A 17,957-nucleotide genomic window follows, 5' to 3' on the forward strand; every position below is an offset into this window, starting at 1 on the left:
TTACTTCCAGCACTTGGCTATTGTAAATTGTGCTGCTATGAACACCGGAGTGCATAGGTTCTTTTGGATTGGTGTTTCAGAGTTCTTAGGATATAATCCTAGCAGTGGAATTGCCAGGTCAAAAGGCAGATCCATTTTTAGTTTTCTGAGAAAATTACATACTGTTTTCCATAGTAGTTGTACCAGTCTACAATCCCCAAAACAGTGCACTAGAGATCCCTTTTCTCCACAGCCTCTCCAGCTCTTGTAGTTTGTTGCTTTGTTTATGATGGCCATTCTGACTGGTGTAAAGTGGTATCTCATTGTGGTTGTAATTTGCATCTCTCTGATAGCTAGGAATTCTGAGTATCTTTTCATGTGTCTTTGGATCCTCTCTATGTCCTCATTGGAGAAGTGTCTGTTCAATTCCTTTGCCCACTTTTTCATTGGGTTGCTTGTCTTCTTAGAGTGGAGCTGTGTAAGTTCTTTGAGTATTTTGGGGATTAATCCCTTATCTGAGGTATCATTGGCAAATATGTTTTCCCATGCAGTTTGTTCTCTTTTTATTTCAATACTGTTTTTTCTTTAGCTGTACAGAAGCTCTTTATTTTGATAAGATTCCATTTGTTTATTCTTCCCTTTATGTCCCTTGCTCTAGGGGACATATCAGTAAAAAATGTTGCTGCATGAAATATCTGAGATTTTCCTGCCTGTGTTCTCCTCTAGGACTTTAATGATGTCGCAGTTTATATTTAAATCTATTATCCACCTTGAATTTATTTTTGTGTATGGTGTAAGTTAGTGCTCAAGTTTCTTTTTTTGCACATAGCTGTTCAGTTCTCTCAAAACCATTTGTTGAAGAGGCTATCTTTATTCCATTTTATGTCACTGCCCATTTTGGCAAATATTAATTGACTGTAGAGACTTAGGTTTATTTCTGGGCTCTTTGTTCTGTTCCACTGGTCCAATACCTGTTTTTATGCCAATACCAGGCTATTTTGATTACAGTGGCCTTGTAATACAGTTTGATATCAGGTATTGTGATCCCTGCTACTTTGCTCTTCTTTTTCAAAATTGAAGCAGCTATTCAGGGTTTTTTATGGTTCCATATAAATTTTTTTTTAAGATTTGAAATTTATTTATCGTTAGAGGGGAAGGGAAGGAGAGAGGGAGAGAAACATCAATGTATGGTTGCCTTTCATGCGTCCCCTACTGGGAACTGGACTGCAGGGAACCGGCCTGCAACCCCTGTATGTGCCCTGACTGGGAATCGAACCGCGATTGTCTGGTTCCCAGGCCTGCGCTGAATCCAGTGAGCTACACCAGCCAGGTTCCATATAAATTTTTGAAGTGTGCATTTCATGTCTGTGAAATGTGCCATTGGTACTTTAATAGGTATTGCATTGAATCTATAAATTGCTTTGGGTAGTATAAACATTTTGGTGATGCTAATTCTTCTGATCCATGAACATGGTATGTGTTTCCATTTGTTTGTGCTTTTCTTGATTTCTTTCCTCAGTGTTGTGTAGTTTTCTGTGTACAGGTCTTTTACCTCCTTGGTTAGGTCTATTTTTAGGTGCATTATTTTTTTTCTATATCAAAAAAATTTTCTTCTTGATTTCTGCTTTTGCTGTTTTATTGTTGGTATACAAAAATGCCTTTGACTTTCATATATTGACTCTGTATCCCGCTGTTTTGCTGAATTTATTTATTAGGTCGAGCACTTTTTGTGTGGATTCTATAGGATTTTCTACATACACTATCATGTCATCTGCAAACAATGACAATTTTGTTTCTTCCTTTCTGATTTGGATGTCTTTTATTTCCTTTTCTTGTGTGATTGCTGTGGGTAGGACTTCCAATACTATATTGAATAGAAGTGGTGAAAGTAGACAACCTTGTCTTGTTCCTGATCTTCATGAAAAAGCTTTTAGTTTTTGCCCATTGAATGTGATGTTGGGTGTAGGTTTTTTTTTTTTATATGGCCTTTACTGTATTAAGGTATGCTCCCTCTACTCATACTATGCTGAGTGGGTTTTTTTTTTTATCATAAATGGGTCCGGTACCCTATCAAATGCTTTTTCTGGATCTATTGATATGATCATGTGTTTTTTGTTTTTGCTTTTGTTAATGTGGTATATTACATTTACTGATTTGTGAATGTTGAACCATCCTTGCATCCTTGGGATGAATCCCACTTGGTCATGGTGTATGATCTTTTTAATACATTGTTGGATGCATTTTGCCAATATTTTGTCAAGGATTTCAGTGTCTATGTTCATCAGTGATATTGGCCTGAATATTTGTTTCTTTGTTGTGTCTTTATCTGGTTTTAGGATTAGGATGATGCTGCTTCCTAAAGAGAGTTTGGGAGTCTTCCATCATTTTGGACTTTTTGTACTAGTCTGTGAAGAATAGGGGTTAGCTCTTCCTTAAATGCTTCGTAGAATTCACCTGTGAAATCATCTGGTCCTAGGCTTTTGTGTGATGGGAGTTTTTTTTATTACTGCTTCAATTTCTTTTGCTGTTATTGGTCTATTCAGGCTTTCTGCTTCTTCTTCATTGAGTTTTGGAAGATTATATTTTTCTAGAAATTTGTCCATTTCACCTAGGTTTTCAAATTTCTTGGCATATAGTTCTTCATAGTAACTTTTTACAATCCTTTCTATTTCTGTGGGGTCAGTTGTAATCTCTCCTCTTTCATTTCTGATTGTGTTTATTTGGGTCCTCTTTTTTTTCTTGATAAGCATGCTTAAAAGCTTGTCAATTTTGTTTATCTTTTCGAAAAACCAGCTCCTGGATTCAATGATCTTTAGAATTGTGCTTTTAGTCTTTATGTCATTTAATTCTGCTCTGATCTTGGTTATTTCCTTCCTTCCACTAGCTCTTGACTTTGTTGTTTTTCCTCGAGTTCTTGTAGGTGTAGGTTGTTTGTTTAAAATGTTTTTATCTTTTCTATAGTTTTATCTTTTGTATTGCTATGAACTCCCCCCTCAGGACTGCCTTTGCTGTGTCCCATACATTTTGAGTTGTTGTGAGTTCATTTTCATTTGTTTCCAGAAATTTTTTGATTTCTTCTCTAATTTCATTCTTGACCTATTCATTGTTTAGTAGCATGCTATTCAATCTCCATGATTTCGAGTGTTTTGGGTTTTTTCCCTTGGCTTGGTTTCTAGTTTTAGTCCCTTCTGGTTAGAGAAAATACTTGGGATGATTTCAATTTTCTTGAATTTGTTGAGGCTTGTTTTGTGTCCTATCATGTGGTCTATCTTTGAGAATGTTCCATGTGCATTTGAAAAGAATGTGTATTTAGCTTCTTTGGGATGAAGGGCTCTATATATATCATCTAGGACGTTGTTCAATTTCACAATATCTTTGTTGACATTTTGTTTGGAAGATCTGTCCTTTTTGTCAGTGGGGTATTAAAATCTCCTGCTATAATTGTGTTGCTGTCAATATCTTTCTTGAAGTCCTCTAAGATTTTCTTTATGTAATTGGGTGCTCCCATATTTTGGGTGCATATGTATTTACAATGTTAATGTGTTCTTGGTGGATTCTTCCCTTGAGTATTATGAAGTGACCTTCTGGGTCTCTCTTAATGGCCCTTTTTTTGAAGTCCATTTTGTCTGATATTAGTATTGCTACCCCAGCTTTTTTTTTTCCTGTCCGTTTGCTTGGAAAATGTGTTTCAAGCCCTTTACTTTCAACATGTGTAGGTCTTTTGTTCTGAGGTGGATCTTTTGTAGTCAGCACATGTGTGGGTCATGCTTTTGTATCCATTCAGCTATTCTATTTATTTTAATTGGAGCATTTAATCCATTTATGTTTAATGTTATTGTCGATAGGTACTTATTTATTGTTATTTTCGTAACTGTGTTCCTTTCTCTATTTTTTCCTTCTTTTCTCGAAGCAGTCCCTTTAGCATGTCTTGCAGAGCTGGTTAGGTGGAAGTGTATTCTTTTAGACTTCTTTTGTCTGGAAAGCTGTTTATTTGGCCTTCTATCTTGATTGAGAGCCTTCCTGGGGAAAGTAGCCTTGGTTGCAGGCCTCTGGTTCTCATTACTTGGAATATTTCTTGCCATTCTCTTCTTGCTTGGGGTGTTTCCATTGAGAAGTCAGTAGCTAACCTTATTGGGGGGGTCCCTTGTATGTTACTTCTTTTTTCTCCCTTGCTGCCTTTAAGATTCTCTCTTTGTCTTGGAATTTTGCCACTTTAATGATGATGTGTCCTGAAGTGGGCCTCTTTGGGTTTCTTTTGATTGGGACTCTCTGTGTTTCCTGGATTTGTGTGACTTTTTCTCTCATCAAATTAGGGAAGTTTTCCATCTTTATTTTATCAAGTAGGTTTTCTATTCATTTCTCTTCTTCTTTTCCTTCTGGTATCCCTATTATTTGGATATTATTACATTTCATATTGCCTTGTATTTCTGTTAATTCCTCTTCATTGATTTTGAGCCTCTGATTTTTTTATTGCTCTTTTTGTGTGGTTTTTCCTGTTTTGGTCTCCAACTCTCTGATCCAATCTTCTGCTTCACTTACCCTGCTTTTGATTCCTTCTATTGTGCTTTTCAGTTCAGATATTGTGTTCTTCATCTTCTCTTGCCCCTCGTTGATAGTTTTAATTTTCTTTTTCATACTGATGTAGTTTGCAGTGAGTTCATTGTAGTTTTCCTGTAGTTTCTGCTAATTCACTGTGAGCTCATGAAGTTTCTTGATAACTTGTTGGAGCCCAAGAGGCCTGTGAGGGTTCGAGGATAGGGTCTAGCACTGCGGGTGTGGTGACTGGGCCTGATTTCTGGCCTCGGGGTTATCTTGGGTTGTAACAGTTCTCTGACCCCTTGAGAAACTAGCCGCCTCTCCCATCAACTCATATCTTTGGCTTGTGCATCATGTACCCAGAAAGTATATTAGCTTGGGAACGTCCAAACTCTAAGGGAAGAGATAAACTTTGTAGGTCAAGGAAGTGAGCTACGTGCCAAAAGGCTTCTCCTTTGTTCTCAAGATTGTATATAAGCCAAAAGACTGTGCAATAAACTTGCCTTATGCCAGCAGAGCATTTGGTCCTCTCCTTTATTCAGTCCCTTGCTCAGCTTCACGACCACCCTTGCCGCAGCAGGCTGCGGCAATAACTATTGCTTTGAGCTCAATATCTGATAGTTGAGTTATCTCTATTTAATTTAGCATTCTTTCTGAGGTTTCCTCTTTTTCTTTCATGTTGGGATTGTTTCTTTGTTTTTTCGTTATTTGTGAGACTTTTCCTTTTAGCCTCACCTTCTTAAATTAATTTGTTCTGACTCTTTGGGTTTACTATGGTAGAATACCTGTGACATTCAGGGTGCAGTTTTCTTCGGGTATCCTGGTGTTTACTGCTTTCACCTACTCTTTTTTTGTGATCAGTTGAAGGGGTAAGGCAAAATGGTTTAAGAGAGCAAGAGAATATTCTATGCTATTTACAGTAGCAGCTGGTAAGTAAGGGATAGGAGATTCTTCATCTATGTATAGTGTCAACAGTTATATTCCACCCAACTGGCCACTTTTTAGAAATGATGGAAAGAAGATAAAACTTGTTGGGGAGGGAAGGCTTATGAGTTGGATCTAGAAACCATTGAGGTTGTGGGAGGTCATATTCTGAAGTAAGGTGAGAGTTAAGGATAGTAAATAGGTATAGTGTGTGAGAGAATAAAGTTAACCACAACAGTAATAGAGTTCAGGAGACCATGAAGTGGGCTGAAATCTGGGAGGGGTGTTGTGTAGTATTCACAACTCTATGGAACAGCTAGTATTTACAATAATATTAGAGCAACAATCATATGACAGAATCTATGAGGTCTATATGCCAAGTATAGGGAGTATTGGACCTTCAGTAGTGTGCTAATGGAACACAGGTGAAGTGAAGGACAGTAAATTAGCAATACACTATGAAAAACAGGGCAGGGGAAACCCATCATACTATACAATATAACCAGCCAAGCAAAGAAGACTAAACAAAAAGAAGAGGAATACAAAAGTATTATTCAAATAAAATATGTAAGAATAATGAAAAATAGGACTTCTGCCAAGATGGAGGCGTACGTGGAAACACCTTGCGTCCACACACAAGCAAATCTAAACATAATAAAGTTTTAACAACAATAAACGCAACCAAACTACACAGAAAATCGACAATACGGAGTCCAAAAACAACAAAATGCTCAGCTAAACGGGTAAGAGGGGCGAAGCCAGCAGCAAAGCCGGTTAGCAAATAAGATCCCCGACAGGGGTGGTGTGCAAGCAGCCAAAGGCACAGATCCCAGGTGTGGGCTAGCTACAGGTGGACACAGGGAAGAGGTGCGACTGGCTGTCTGTGGACGGTTGAGCATTTGTGTGCAGATAAACGAGTGAAGAGGCGAGCGTTGAGACCACACAGCACAGGGCAGCAGGCTTGCACATTTCCGCCCGGATAAACAGGCCGGGCGAGCGGTGGGATGGATTGGGAGAGCGGAAAGGACTGCCATAGCTCCCTCTCTGATCCTGCCCCCACATCCAGCGTCACAAACCAGCGACCTGGGTGGGCCCGCCCTGGTGAAAAACTAAGGCTCCACTCCTCATACTTAACGGGGGGTGCAAACAGACCAAAAATGGCTCAAGAACAACTCAGAGCCTCAGAGACGATAAATCTAAATGATGAAGAAATAGCTAAACTTTCAGATGCACAGTTCAAAACACTGGTGATCAGGATCCTCACAGAACTGGTTGATTTTAGTCATAAATTAGAGAAACATATGAAAGTTAAACTAATTGAAATGAATGGTAATGCACAGGAAACCAATAGTAATGGAAAGGAGACTGGGACTCAAATCAAGGGAGTAGACCAGAAGGAAGGAAAAAAATGACCAAACAGAAGAATATGAAGAAACAAGAATTCAAAAAAATGAGGAGAGGCTTAGGAACCTCCAGGACATCTTTAAACATTCCAACATTCAAATTATAGGGGTACCAGAAGGGGAAGAGGAACAGTCATGAGTGGGAAACTTATTTGAACAAATAATAAAAGAGAACTTCCCCATTCTGGCAAAGGAAATAGACTTCCAGAAAGCTCAGAGAGTCCCAAAGAAGTTGGACCCAAGAAGAAACACATCAAGGCACATCATCATTACATTAGCCAAGATTAAAGTGAAGGAAAGAATCCTAGAAGCAGTAAGAGATAAGGGGACTGTCACCTACAAAGGAGTTCCCATCAGACTGTCAGTGGATTTCTCAAAAGAGAGCTTACAGGCAAGAAGGGGCTGGAAAGAAGTATTCCAAGTCGTGAAAACCAAAGACCTACAACCAAGATTGCTCTATTCAGGAAAGCTTTCATTTAGAATGGAAGGGCAGATAAAGTGCTTCTCAGATAAGACCAAATTCAAGGAGTTCATCATCACCAAGCCCTTATCATATGATATGTTAAAGGGACTTACCTAAGAAAAAGAAGATAAAAAAGATGAACAGTGAAAGGACAGCAAACTCACAGTTATCAACAACCACACCTAAAACAAAAGCAAATTAAGAGGACAGCTAGATCAGGAGTGAACCATAGAAATGAAGATCACATGGAGGGTTAGCAACAGGGGAGTGGGAGAAGGAGAAGTGGGGAGAAGGTACAGAAAATAAGTAGCATAGACAGTAGATAGAAAATAGATGGGGGAGGGTAAGAATAGTAGGGGAAATATAGACTCTAAAGAACTTGAGACACGTGTTCATGAACTAAAAGGGGGGATGGTAGGGGAGGGGTGTGCAGGGTGGAGGGGAACAGAGGGGGGAATAGAACAAATGTAATGGCATAATCAATAAAAAATGTTTAAAAAAGAATAATGAAAAATAATAATACAAATATGTAATATCCTGCAGGTTCTCTGTAATAAACAAAGTGAAATTTGTCTATCTGTCTCAGCTGTTGAGATGTTCCCCTTTTTGGTCCAAGTGTAGTCTTTTCACAGTTCTGGGGTTTTTTGTCTCATATGTGGGTATTTAAAAAAAAAAGAAGCAGACTAAGAAAGGTTGAAGAGATAAAATTAGAAAGGAAGAAGGAATAAAGTAAGAAAGAAGGAAAGAGAAGCAAAAGAAATTTAGAGATAAAAACAATGAAAAGTAACAAATAAAAAATACTTTAAAAACTCAAAGAAAAAATAAAAATACAAACAAAACAAAACAAAAATCCCCAAAAAACATCTTGCTGGTTTCATACTGGCCAATGGCCAAACCAGTTTTTCTGTTCTTGCTGGCTGCAGAAGGCTGAGGGGCAGGTTTACAGATTTGAGCTTTGGGTCTCATGAGGTGGGCTCTCTCTGGGTCTGGGTGTGGTCCCCCAGTGTTCCACAAAGCTCTCTCTCCCCAGTGCACATGCCTGGCCTGGCTACCAGCAGTCACACAAGCTCCTCCAGTCACATGGGCTCTGGTGCACACTCTTCCCAGGGCTGTGCATGGGTGCTCACAGCCCCTGTGTGTTTGCCACTCAGTCCTTACTCCCCTGTCTGCAACTTCAAGTAACCAGGTCTCTCCCAGTGCTTCTCAAACCCTGCTTTGCTGGGGAGGGAGTGCTGATACAGCTCTCTCCCAAGGGCCTTGTGACTGGACCAGCAGCCCCGAGCCTAGGGCTGCAGCCTCCCTGGTCCCCTGAGCTGATCCCTGGGCCTTATTTTCCTGAAGCACTCTCCTTACTTTCTGGTTATTCAATGTCCACTATAATTTTTTAAAATATATTTTATTGATTATGCCATTACAGTTGTCCCATTTCCCCCCTTCTTTCCCCTTCACCCTGCACACCCCCTCCCACCCACATTCTCCCCCTTTAGTTCATGTCCATGTGGCATAAGTTCTTCAGCTTCTACATTTCTCACACTACTCTTGTCCTCCCCCTATTTTCTCTCCACCATCTATGCTACTTATTCTCTGTACCTTCTCCCCGCCTCTCCTCCTCCCACTTCCCTGTTGCTAACCTTCCATGTGATCTCCATTTCTGTGGCTGTGTCCTGTTTTAGGTGTCTGCTTAGTTTGCCTTTGTTTTAGGTGTGGTTTTTAATAACTGTGAGTTTTCTGTCTATTCACTGCTCATATTTTTATCTTCTTTTTCTTAGATAAATACCTTTAACATTTCACATAATAAGAGCCTTATCTGAGAAGTGCTTTTTCTGCCCTTCCATTCTAAATGAAAACTTTGCTGAATAGAGCAGTCTTGGATGCAGGTCCTTGCATTTCATGATTTGGAATACTTCTTTCCAGCCCCTTCTTGCCTATAAGGTCTCTTTTGAGAAATCTGCTGACAGTTTGATGGGCACTCCTTCGTAGGTGACTGTCCCCTTATCTCTTGATGTTTCTAGGATTTTCTCCTTCATTTTAATCTTGGCTAATGTAATTATGATGTGCCTTAGTGGGTTCCTCTTTGGGTCCACCTTCTTTGGGACTCTGAGCTTCCTGGACTTCCTGGAAGTCTATTTCCTTTGCCAGGTTTGGGGAGTTCTCTTTTATTATTTGTTCAAATAAGTTTTCCACTTGTTGCTCTTCCTCTTCCTCTTCTGGTACCCCTTCTATAATTCAGATGTTGGGGTGTTTAAACATGTCCTGGAGGCTCCTAAGCCTCTCCTAATTTTTCTGAATTCTTGTTTCTTTATTCTTTTCTATTTTGTTGTTTCTTTCTTCCTTCTGGATCACTCCATTGATTTGAGTCTCAGTTTTGTTTCCATCACCATTGGATCCCTGTGCATTTTCCTTCATTTCACTTAGTGTACTCTTCATTATTTCATCTAATTTGCAACCAAAATCAACCAGTTCTGTGAGCATCCTGATCACCACTGTTTTGAACTGCGCTTCTGATAGGTTGGCTATCTCTTAGTCGCTTAGAAGTATTGGCTTTGGGGCTTTGAGATGTTCTTCTTGAGCCACAATGTTTTGGTCTGTTTATGTGTGTTACGTATGAGGGGCAGAGCCTTAGGTGTTCTCCAGGGCAGGTCAAACCTGTGCATGGGTTGTTACACTGTATGTGGGGGCAGGGTCAGAGAGGGAATAATGGAGCTTGCTCCGCTGTCTCTCAGATCGGTCCCCTTTGCCACAAGCAAATTGGGCCCTTCTGGCGCTGGTTCCCTGGTGGGTGGGCTTGTGTATGTTCTAAGACCCTGTGGGTCTCTTTAACAAACTCTCCTATGAGTTTGGGAGCCACTCCTAGTACCTCAACCCCTGCAAGTTTCTTCAATTGGTGATTTTAGGCTTTATTTTTTGTTGCTGGGGCACTGGGTTGCACGGTTTGTCTCACTGCCTGGTTTTTTTTTTTTTTTTTTTTGCCTGGTTTGTCTGTATGCAAAGGTATGTTTATGGTCAGCCAACGGCCTTGTGTGTCTCACTGGTTTGCTGGTTTTCTCCCCATGCTGGCATCCGCCAACCACCGCCTTTTCCTGCCAGGACCCCTCACTGTAGGCCTCCAACTCTGCCCCTTTTACCAGTCTGGGTGAATGGTTCATTGTTGTCAGACTTTGGTACAGTTCAATTTTCTGTCTGTTATTGTTGTGTTTTTGTTTCTAATTCTTTGTTGTCTTTAAATTTTGTTTTGCAAGGAGGTACAGTATTTCCATCTATGTCTCCATCTTGGCCGGAAGTCCTCCAATGTCTGCTATAAGTTTTGATCTCCTACTTTCACAAATGCTGTGGTACTGTTGTCTGGCTGTTCTGTTCCTCCGTGGATTGGCCAGGTTTCTCTCCTGTGTGTAGTGGGAAGTGGAATCTGCTTCCTCTTACCTAGCCACCATCTTCTCTCCAAAAGAAAATTATTCTGTCATGATATATGAAATAAATTTCACTGGGCTTAAAGCATAAGAAAATTATTCTGTCATGAAATCTGTAAGAAAGTTCACTGGGCTAAAGTCAAGGTATTGGCATGACTACACTCCCTTCAAAAGCTCTACAGAAGAATTTGTTTCTTGCCTCTTTCTGTTTGTGGTGGCTGCTGGCATTCTTGATTTGTGACCACATCACTTGAATCTTTGCCTCCATGGTAACATTGTATTCTCTCTCTTTTTTTTTTTTCATCTGTGTCAAATAGTCTGCTGCTGCTCTCTTTTAAGGACACTTGTGATTGCATTTAGGGTGTACCCAGATGATGCAGGATAATCATCCCATATTAATATCCTTAAATTATTCATATCTACAAAGTCTTGGCCATATAACGTAACATTCCAAGGCTCCAGGAGTTAAGAGTTAATACCTTTGAGGACCATCATCCAGCCCACATCACAGCCTACTTTCAAGTGGTATTATAACACTCCACATATATAGTAAAAAACGTATAAATATATTATAACAGTATATTTTCTCTTCAAATTTGTTTGTGTGCTATTATAGACATACACTTATATATATTCTAACTTCACTACATTGTTACTGATTTTTCTTCTTTTTTTAAGAAAAAAGTAGGTTTTTTAGAAACGGATAAGGGAGGGAGAACAAGTAGAGAAATATTAATGTGAGAGAGAAACATCCATTAGTTGCCTCTCGTATGTGCCCCAACTGGGGACCAAACCTGCAACCTAGGCATGTGCCCTGACTTGGAATTGAAACAGCAACCTTTCCCTTTGAGGGATAATACCAAACTAACTGAGCCACCCAAATCAGGGCACTGATTTTTTTTTAAACAGTGAATTATCTTGGAAGATTTAAATCTAAAATACCTTTATATAGGATCCAAGATGGTAGCAGAGTACCTGGAAACTCCATTCATTTGCTCTCAGACACAACCAGATTTGAAATCAGGACACAGAATAGAGAGTGAGTGAAAGTATCTGTGAGTGAGAATGTATGCAGGTGAGAGCATGGGGAATGCATAGGAGTACACAGGAACTGGCCCACGTGTGGGTTGCAAGGGAGCTGATGGCCCAAGCTTTCTAGGCATTCCACCACTGCTGCCCACTACTGGCTGCACAGAGTTGGGGCAGCTGTACATTGATTCAGGACCCTAGAGCTACCAGGGAGGTGAGAAAAGGCCTGGGAGATGTGGGCTCCTGAAACAGCATAGCGGGAGCACACCTGCCTGAGGCTGAAGATCTCTAGAGGGCGTGGGTCAGCATGCTGCCACCACCCCGTGTTACAGTGTAGGTGTGGGGCTCTTCCCACCAACTGGGAAAGATTCAGAGAGAAACTTCATCTAAAACTGTTGGAGGCTCTGAAAGGAGGTGGCCAGCCCAGACCATGAGTGACTATGAGTTTTTTGGGGACAGGGAATGTGTGCAGAACAGGAGCCCCAGGGACTAATGAAATAGTATGAGGGACACAGAGAAACAATTTTTTCCTTTTTAAAAATATTTTATTGTTTATGCAATTACAGTTGTCCCAATTTCCCCCCTTTGTCCCCTCCACCCAGCCCCCTCAATTTAAGCCTATCCATTTATTTTTTAAAAAATTACTTTATTGTTGTTCAGTTACAGTTGTCTGCATTTATGCCCCCACCCAATCCCCCCAACCCCTGCCAAACCCACCTAGCTCCCTTGCTTCCACCACCCACTTAGTTTTGTCCATGTGTCCTTTATTTGTTCCCGAAAACCCTTCCTCCAAATTATGCCCTCCCACCTCCCCTCTGGTTACTGTCATATTGTTCTTAATTTCAATGTCTCTGGTTATATTTTGTTTGTTCTTTTCTTTTGTTGATTAGGTTCCAGTGAAAGGTGAGGTTATATGGTATTTATCCCTCACTGCCTGGCTCATTTCACTTAGCATAATGCTCTCCAGTTCTATCCATGCTCTTGCAAAGGGTAGTAGCTCCTTCTTTCTCTCTGCTGCATAGTATTCCATTGTATAAATGTACTATTTTTTTTTTTATCCACTCATTTACCGATGGGCACTGAAGTTGTTTCCAGCACTTGGCTATTGTAAATTGTGCTGCTGTGAACATTGGGGTGCATAGGTTCATTTGGATTGGTCTTTCAGGATTCTTAGGGTATAAATCTAGCAGTGGAATTGCCAGGTCAAAAGGCAAATCCATTTTTAGTTTTCTGAGAAAATTCCATACTGTTTTCCACAGTAGTTGTACTACTCTGCATTCCCACCCACAGTGTACTAGAGTTCCCTTTTCTTCACATCCTCTCCAACACTTGTTTGTTGATTGTTCATGATGACCATTCTCACTGGTGTGAAGTGATATCTCATTGTGGTTTTAATGTGCATCTCTCTGATGGCTAGTGATGCTAATCAACTTTTCATATATTTCTGAACTGTATGTTTCCCTCTGTATGTCTTCCTTGGAAAAGTGTCTGTTCTAGTCTTTTGCCCATTTGTTAAATTAGTTTGTTTGTCTTCCTGGAGTGGACTTGTGTGAATTCTTTATATGTTTTGGAGATCAAACCCTTGTCTGAGATATCATTGGCAAATATGTTTTCCCATATAGTTGGTTCTCTTTTCCTTTTAATGTTTTTTGTAGCCATGCAGAAGGTTTTTAATTTGATGAGGTCCCATTTGGTTATGTATTTTTGTATGTCCCTTGCTTTAGGAGATGATCAGTGAAGATATTGCTATGTGGAATGTCTGAGATTTTCCTGCCTATATTTTCCTTTAGGACTTTAATGGTGTCACAGTTTATATTTAAATCTTTTATCTACCTTGAATTTATTTTTGTGTATGGTATAAGTTGGTGAGTGAATTTCATTTTTTTTTTTTTACATTTAGCTGTCCAGTTCTCCCAACACCATTTTTTGAAAAGGCTATTTCTACTCCATTTTATGCTGTTGTCTTTGTCAAATATTAATTGATCATAGAGACTTGGGTTTATTTCTGAATTCTCTATTCTATTCCATTGGTCTATACGTCTGTTCTTATGCCAGTACCAGTCTGTTTTAAAAACAGTGGCCTTGTAATACAGTTTGATATAAGGCATTGTGATCCCTTATAGTTTGTTTTTCTTTCTCAAAATTTTTGCAGCTATTTGGGATTGTTTATGGTTCCATATACATTTCTGAAACATTTGTTCTATTTCTGTGAAATATGTCCTTGATACTTTAATAGGTATTGCATTGAATCTATAAATTGCTTTGGGTAGTATGAACATTTTGATGATGTTAATTCTTTCAATACATGAGCACAATACATGCTTCCATTTGTTTGTGTCTTTCTAAATTTTTTTCTCCAGGGTTGTCTAGTTTTCTGAATACAGATCTTTTACCTCCTTGGTTAGGTTTATTTTTAGGTGCATTATTTTTCTTGTTGCTATATTAAATAAGATTTTTTTCCTGATTTCTGTTTCTGATATTTTATTGTTGGTGTACAAAAATGTCTTTGATTTCTGAATATTTACTTTGTATCTCAGTGTTTTGCCAGATCCACTTATTAGGTCGAGTAGTTTTTTGGTGGCATCTATAGTATTTTTGATGTACACTGTCATGTCACCTGCAAACAATGGCAGTTTTACTTCCTCCTTTCCAATTTAGATGCCTTTTATTGCTTTTTTCTGATGTCTGATTGCTGTGGCTAGGACTTCCAATTCTATGTTGAATAAGAGTGATTAAAGCAGGCATCCTTGTCTTATTCCTGATCTTAGTGGGAAAGTTTTTAGTTTTTTTCCATCATGTATGATGTTGGCTGTAGGTCTCTTGTATGTGGCCTTTGTTATGTTGAGGAATGCTCCCTCTATTCCCACTTTCCTAAGTGTTTTTGTCATACATGGGTGTTGTACCTTATCAAGTACTTTTTCCTGCATCTATTGCTATGATCATAAAATTTTTGTCTTTTGTTTATATAATGTATTACATTTATTGATTTGTGAATATTGTACCAATCACACTTGATCATTGTGTATGACCTTTTTAATGTTTTACTGGACGTGGTCTGCCAATATTTGGTTGAGGATTTTAGCGTCTATGTTTATCAGCAATACTGGCCTGAAAGTTTTCTTTCTTTGTTGTGTCTTTATCTGGTTTTGGAATTAGGATAATGCTGGCTTCACAAAGAGAGTTTGGGAGTCTTCCATCTTATTGGTTTTTTTTTAATAATCTGTGAAGGATTGGGCTTATATCATCCTTAAATGCTTTGTAAAATTGTCCTGTGAAACCATCTGGTCCAGGGCTTTTGTGTGTCAGGGGTAGTTTGATTACTGCTTCAAATACAGAAATACTTTTTAAAGGGAGCTGGCACCAGATCCAAGGCTCAGCAGGGACCCAGGGCTCACACACCTGTGTGCATGGGTGGGGCACAAAATCTTTGCTAATAAAAAACTCAGAGGCAGAGAATACACTGGAGTAATGGAAGGACCTGACCCAGCATGGCTTGTGGGCAGAGGGCAGATGAGCACAGGGAATTTGTGCCAAACTTCCTGTGAGACAGCAGCAGGCTTGGGTCTTGAAGGCAGAAACTGAATGCTTGAGATTTGCTGCAGTAAACCAGACCCCTTCACAGACAGGTGAAACCAACCCTCACCTGTGGGATTACAGGCTCGGCAGATGGGTCAGACTAGGCTCAGGAGTTTCCTTAGGGGTAAGAAGAAAAAGTGCACCAGACTCTTCACCAGGCACTATGTTCAACAGAGCTCCTTGGGCCACTTTCTAAGAAACCCAGCAGAGCAGAGAAAGTAGAGACAGGCACTAAAAGGCACTATCTTCTCTCTTGTATAGCTGTTTAACATTCACTACATATCTTTCATGTTTGGGCACAATATGGCACAACATTTTATAATATGGTCCATTCAAATATTATAAATTGCCCTTCCCTTGTCTTACTCCATACTACCTCTTTCCTCTGTCTTTTTATTTTTGTTCTAAACTCTATTTTCTCTCTTGCTACAACTTGTTTCTATTTTTCACTGATTCTGTTGCTCCCCCTCCAGCCTCCCAAAACAATTTTTCACTAGTTATCTCACATTCTTTTTTCCTATTCTTGAAATACCCTTACTCTCTCTCCATCTTTATCAATCTTTGCTCTTAAATTGCAGATAAGACAGTTGTTTTTACTCTTTTTCAATCTGATTTCTTTATAGTCACTATCTTTGTATTTCAAATCCCAAATTTCACCATTTATCTCACCTACTCCATTTTACCTTCCTCCTGCTCCTTTTTTTTTCATTTTAAATGTTAATTTTCCCCGTCTTAGCCAGACTTTCCTTCCATACCCTTAGTATTCCTACTCCCTCTATTCTCTCAAAATAACTTCTCTTTTCTCTAGATGACTCTTAAACTCTTCTTTCTTTCCTTTAACCATGTTATTCTTATTCCACCCATAAAATCTTAGTTAACTGGTTGTTGATATTACGGGGGGGGCTTTTATATATACACACACAGTTATGGTTGTCTGTTTTATTCTCTCAATAGATACATATATATACATTTTTCTTAAATTTAAGTTTTAATCTAATACTATATGTTTTCCTTCTCTTACTCCATTTCACCTTCTCTCCTCCCTTTTTTATTTATGAATAAATTTTATTTATTTTTCCTCTCTGCCTTGTCTCTATTCCCTAATCTTATTATTGACCCTCCCTCTACTGTTGCAAAATCTCTTTTATTTCAGTAAGTCATTTAATATTTTTTCCTTTCTTAAAATAGTCTTAATCTCTTTACACGTAATTACTATGAGTTAATTTGATGTTTATAGTGTAATTGTGGTGTTGGTTGGTTTCCTGTGCTGTTTGGTTTTTGTTCTTGCAGCATCAGTAAAACAGTATACCAGATGTGGTGAGTGGAGTGACTCTCTCAGTCAGTCATATGGAGGGATAAGCCCACCAAAGAATTATCTTTGCTACAAAAATCCAGCTACAACCAGAAAGGCCACATAAAAGGCATAAAGGGAAGCACAAGAGCACCCAGCCAAGTTGATCAAGGAGACTGCACCACCGAGCCCTAAAGGTCCCTTAGCACGGAAGATCATACCATGAACACAGGGAGTGAAATCAGATAAATCTATCATGCAGAAACAACCAGAAAAAGGTCATAAAAATGGAGAGACAAAGAAACAACTCCCAGTTGAAACACAAGTAGAAATTCCCAGAAAGACTGCTAAATGAAATTGAGGTAACCAAACTATCAGACATTGAGTTCAAAATAATAGTTATAAGGATGCTCAAGGAGCTCAGTGAGAACTTCAGAGAGTTCCAGCCAAGATGGAAGCATAGGTAGAAAACCCTCACATCCTTGCACAACCAAAAGGAGGATAAAAAACAATCTAAAATCAATAAACAACCAGAAGTGCCAGAAAATCAAACTGCACTGAACTCTGATAACCAAGCAATCAAAGAAAAAGTCAACTAGAATAACCATACCTGTAAGAACCTGTGTCACAAGTAGGGCCAGATGAGAAAAACTGCTGTCAGGTGGTGGACTGTGTGTGTGGGGGGGTGGCTGAAGCTGAAACTAAGAGTCAGAGTTGACTGTGGACTATGGCAGCTGTGGTGATGGGAGAAACTCCCAGTGTCACAAGAGAGTTCATTGGGAATCATGCTAGAAAAGAGCAGGTAATCTGTATTGTTCCCTCTCTTACTCCTCCCCCACAGGCAGTGCCACAGCACAACAAGGAGGGCTGCCCAGCCCTGGCAAATACCTAAGGCCCTGCCCTCTTACAATTTAGCAGATGTGCTGAGACAAGAAATATAGCACAAATGAAAGAACAGAGCAAAACTTCAGAAAGAGAACTAAGTGATGAGGAGATAGCCAATCTCTTTGATGGAGAATGTAAAGCCCTGGCAATCAAAATGCTCACAGAACTGACTGAGCTTGGTCAAAAAATGAAAGAAAAAATGAAAGATACCCAAAATGAAATAAAGCAAATATTCAAGGAACCAACAGTGACAGGAAGGAAACTAGGACTCAAAGCAATGATTTGGAACAAAAGGAAGAAATAAACATCCATCCAGAACAAAATAAAACAAGAATTCAAAAAAGTAAAGAGAAACTCAGGAATCTCTAGGACAACCTGAAGCATTGCGATGTCCTAATTATAGGGGTTCCAGAAGGAGAAGAACACAAGAAGTTAAAAACTTATTTGAACAAATAATGAAGAAA

The 17,957-nt window shown here is 39.3% G+C and overlaps 1 protein-coding gene across 1 annotated transcript in view; it reads left to right on the top strand.

The window, feature by feature from the left end:
* Nucleotides 1-17,957, top strand: part of CCDC7 (coiled-coil domain containing 7) — a 362,459-nt gene that overhangs the window by 70,465 nt on the left and 274,037 nt on the right. The gene's annotated exons all lie outside the window — the stretch shown is intronic.

This window comes from Artibeus jamaicensis, unplaced genomic scaffold, assembly GCF_021234435.1.
Source record: "Artibeus jamaicensis isolate MK-2021 breed Jamaican fruit bat unplaced genomic scaffold, CSHL_Jam_final contig_659, whole genome shotgun sequence".
In the NCBI taxonomy this organism is placed as follows: Eukaryota; Metazoa; Chordata; class Mammalia; order Chiroptera; family Phyllostomidae; genus Artibeus; species Artibeus jamaicensis.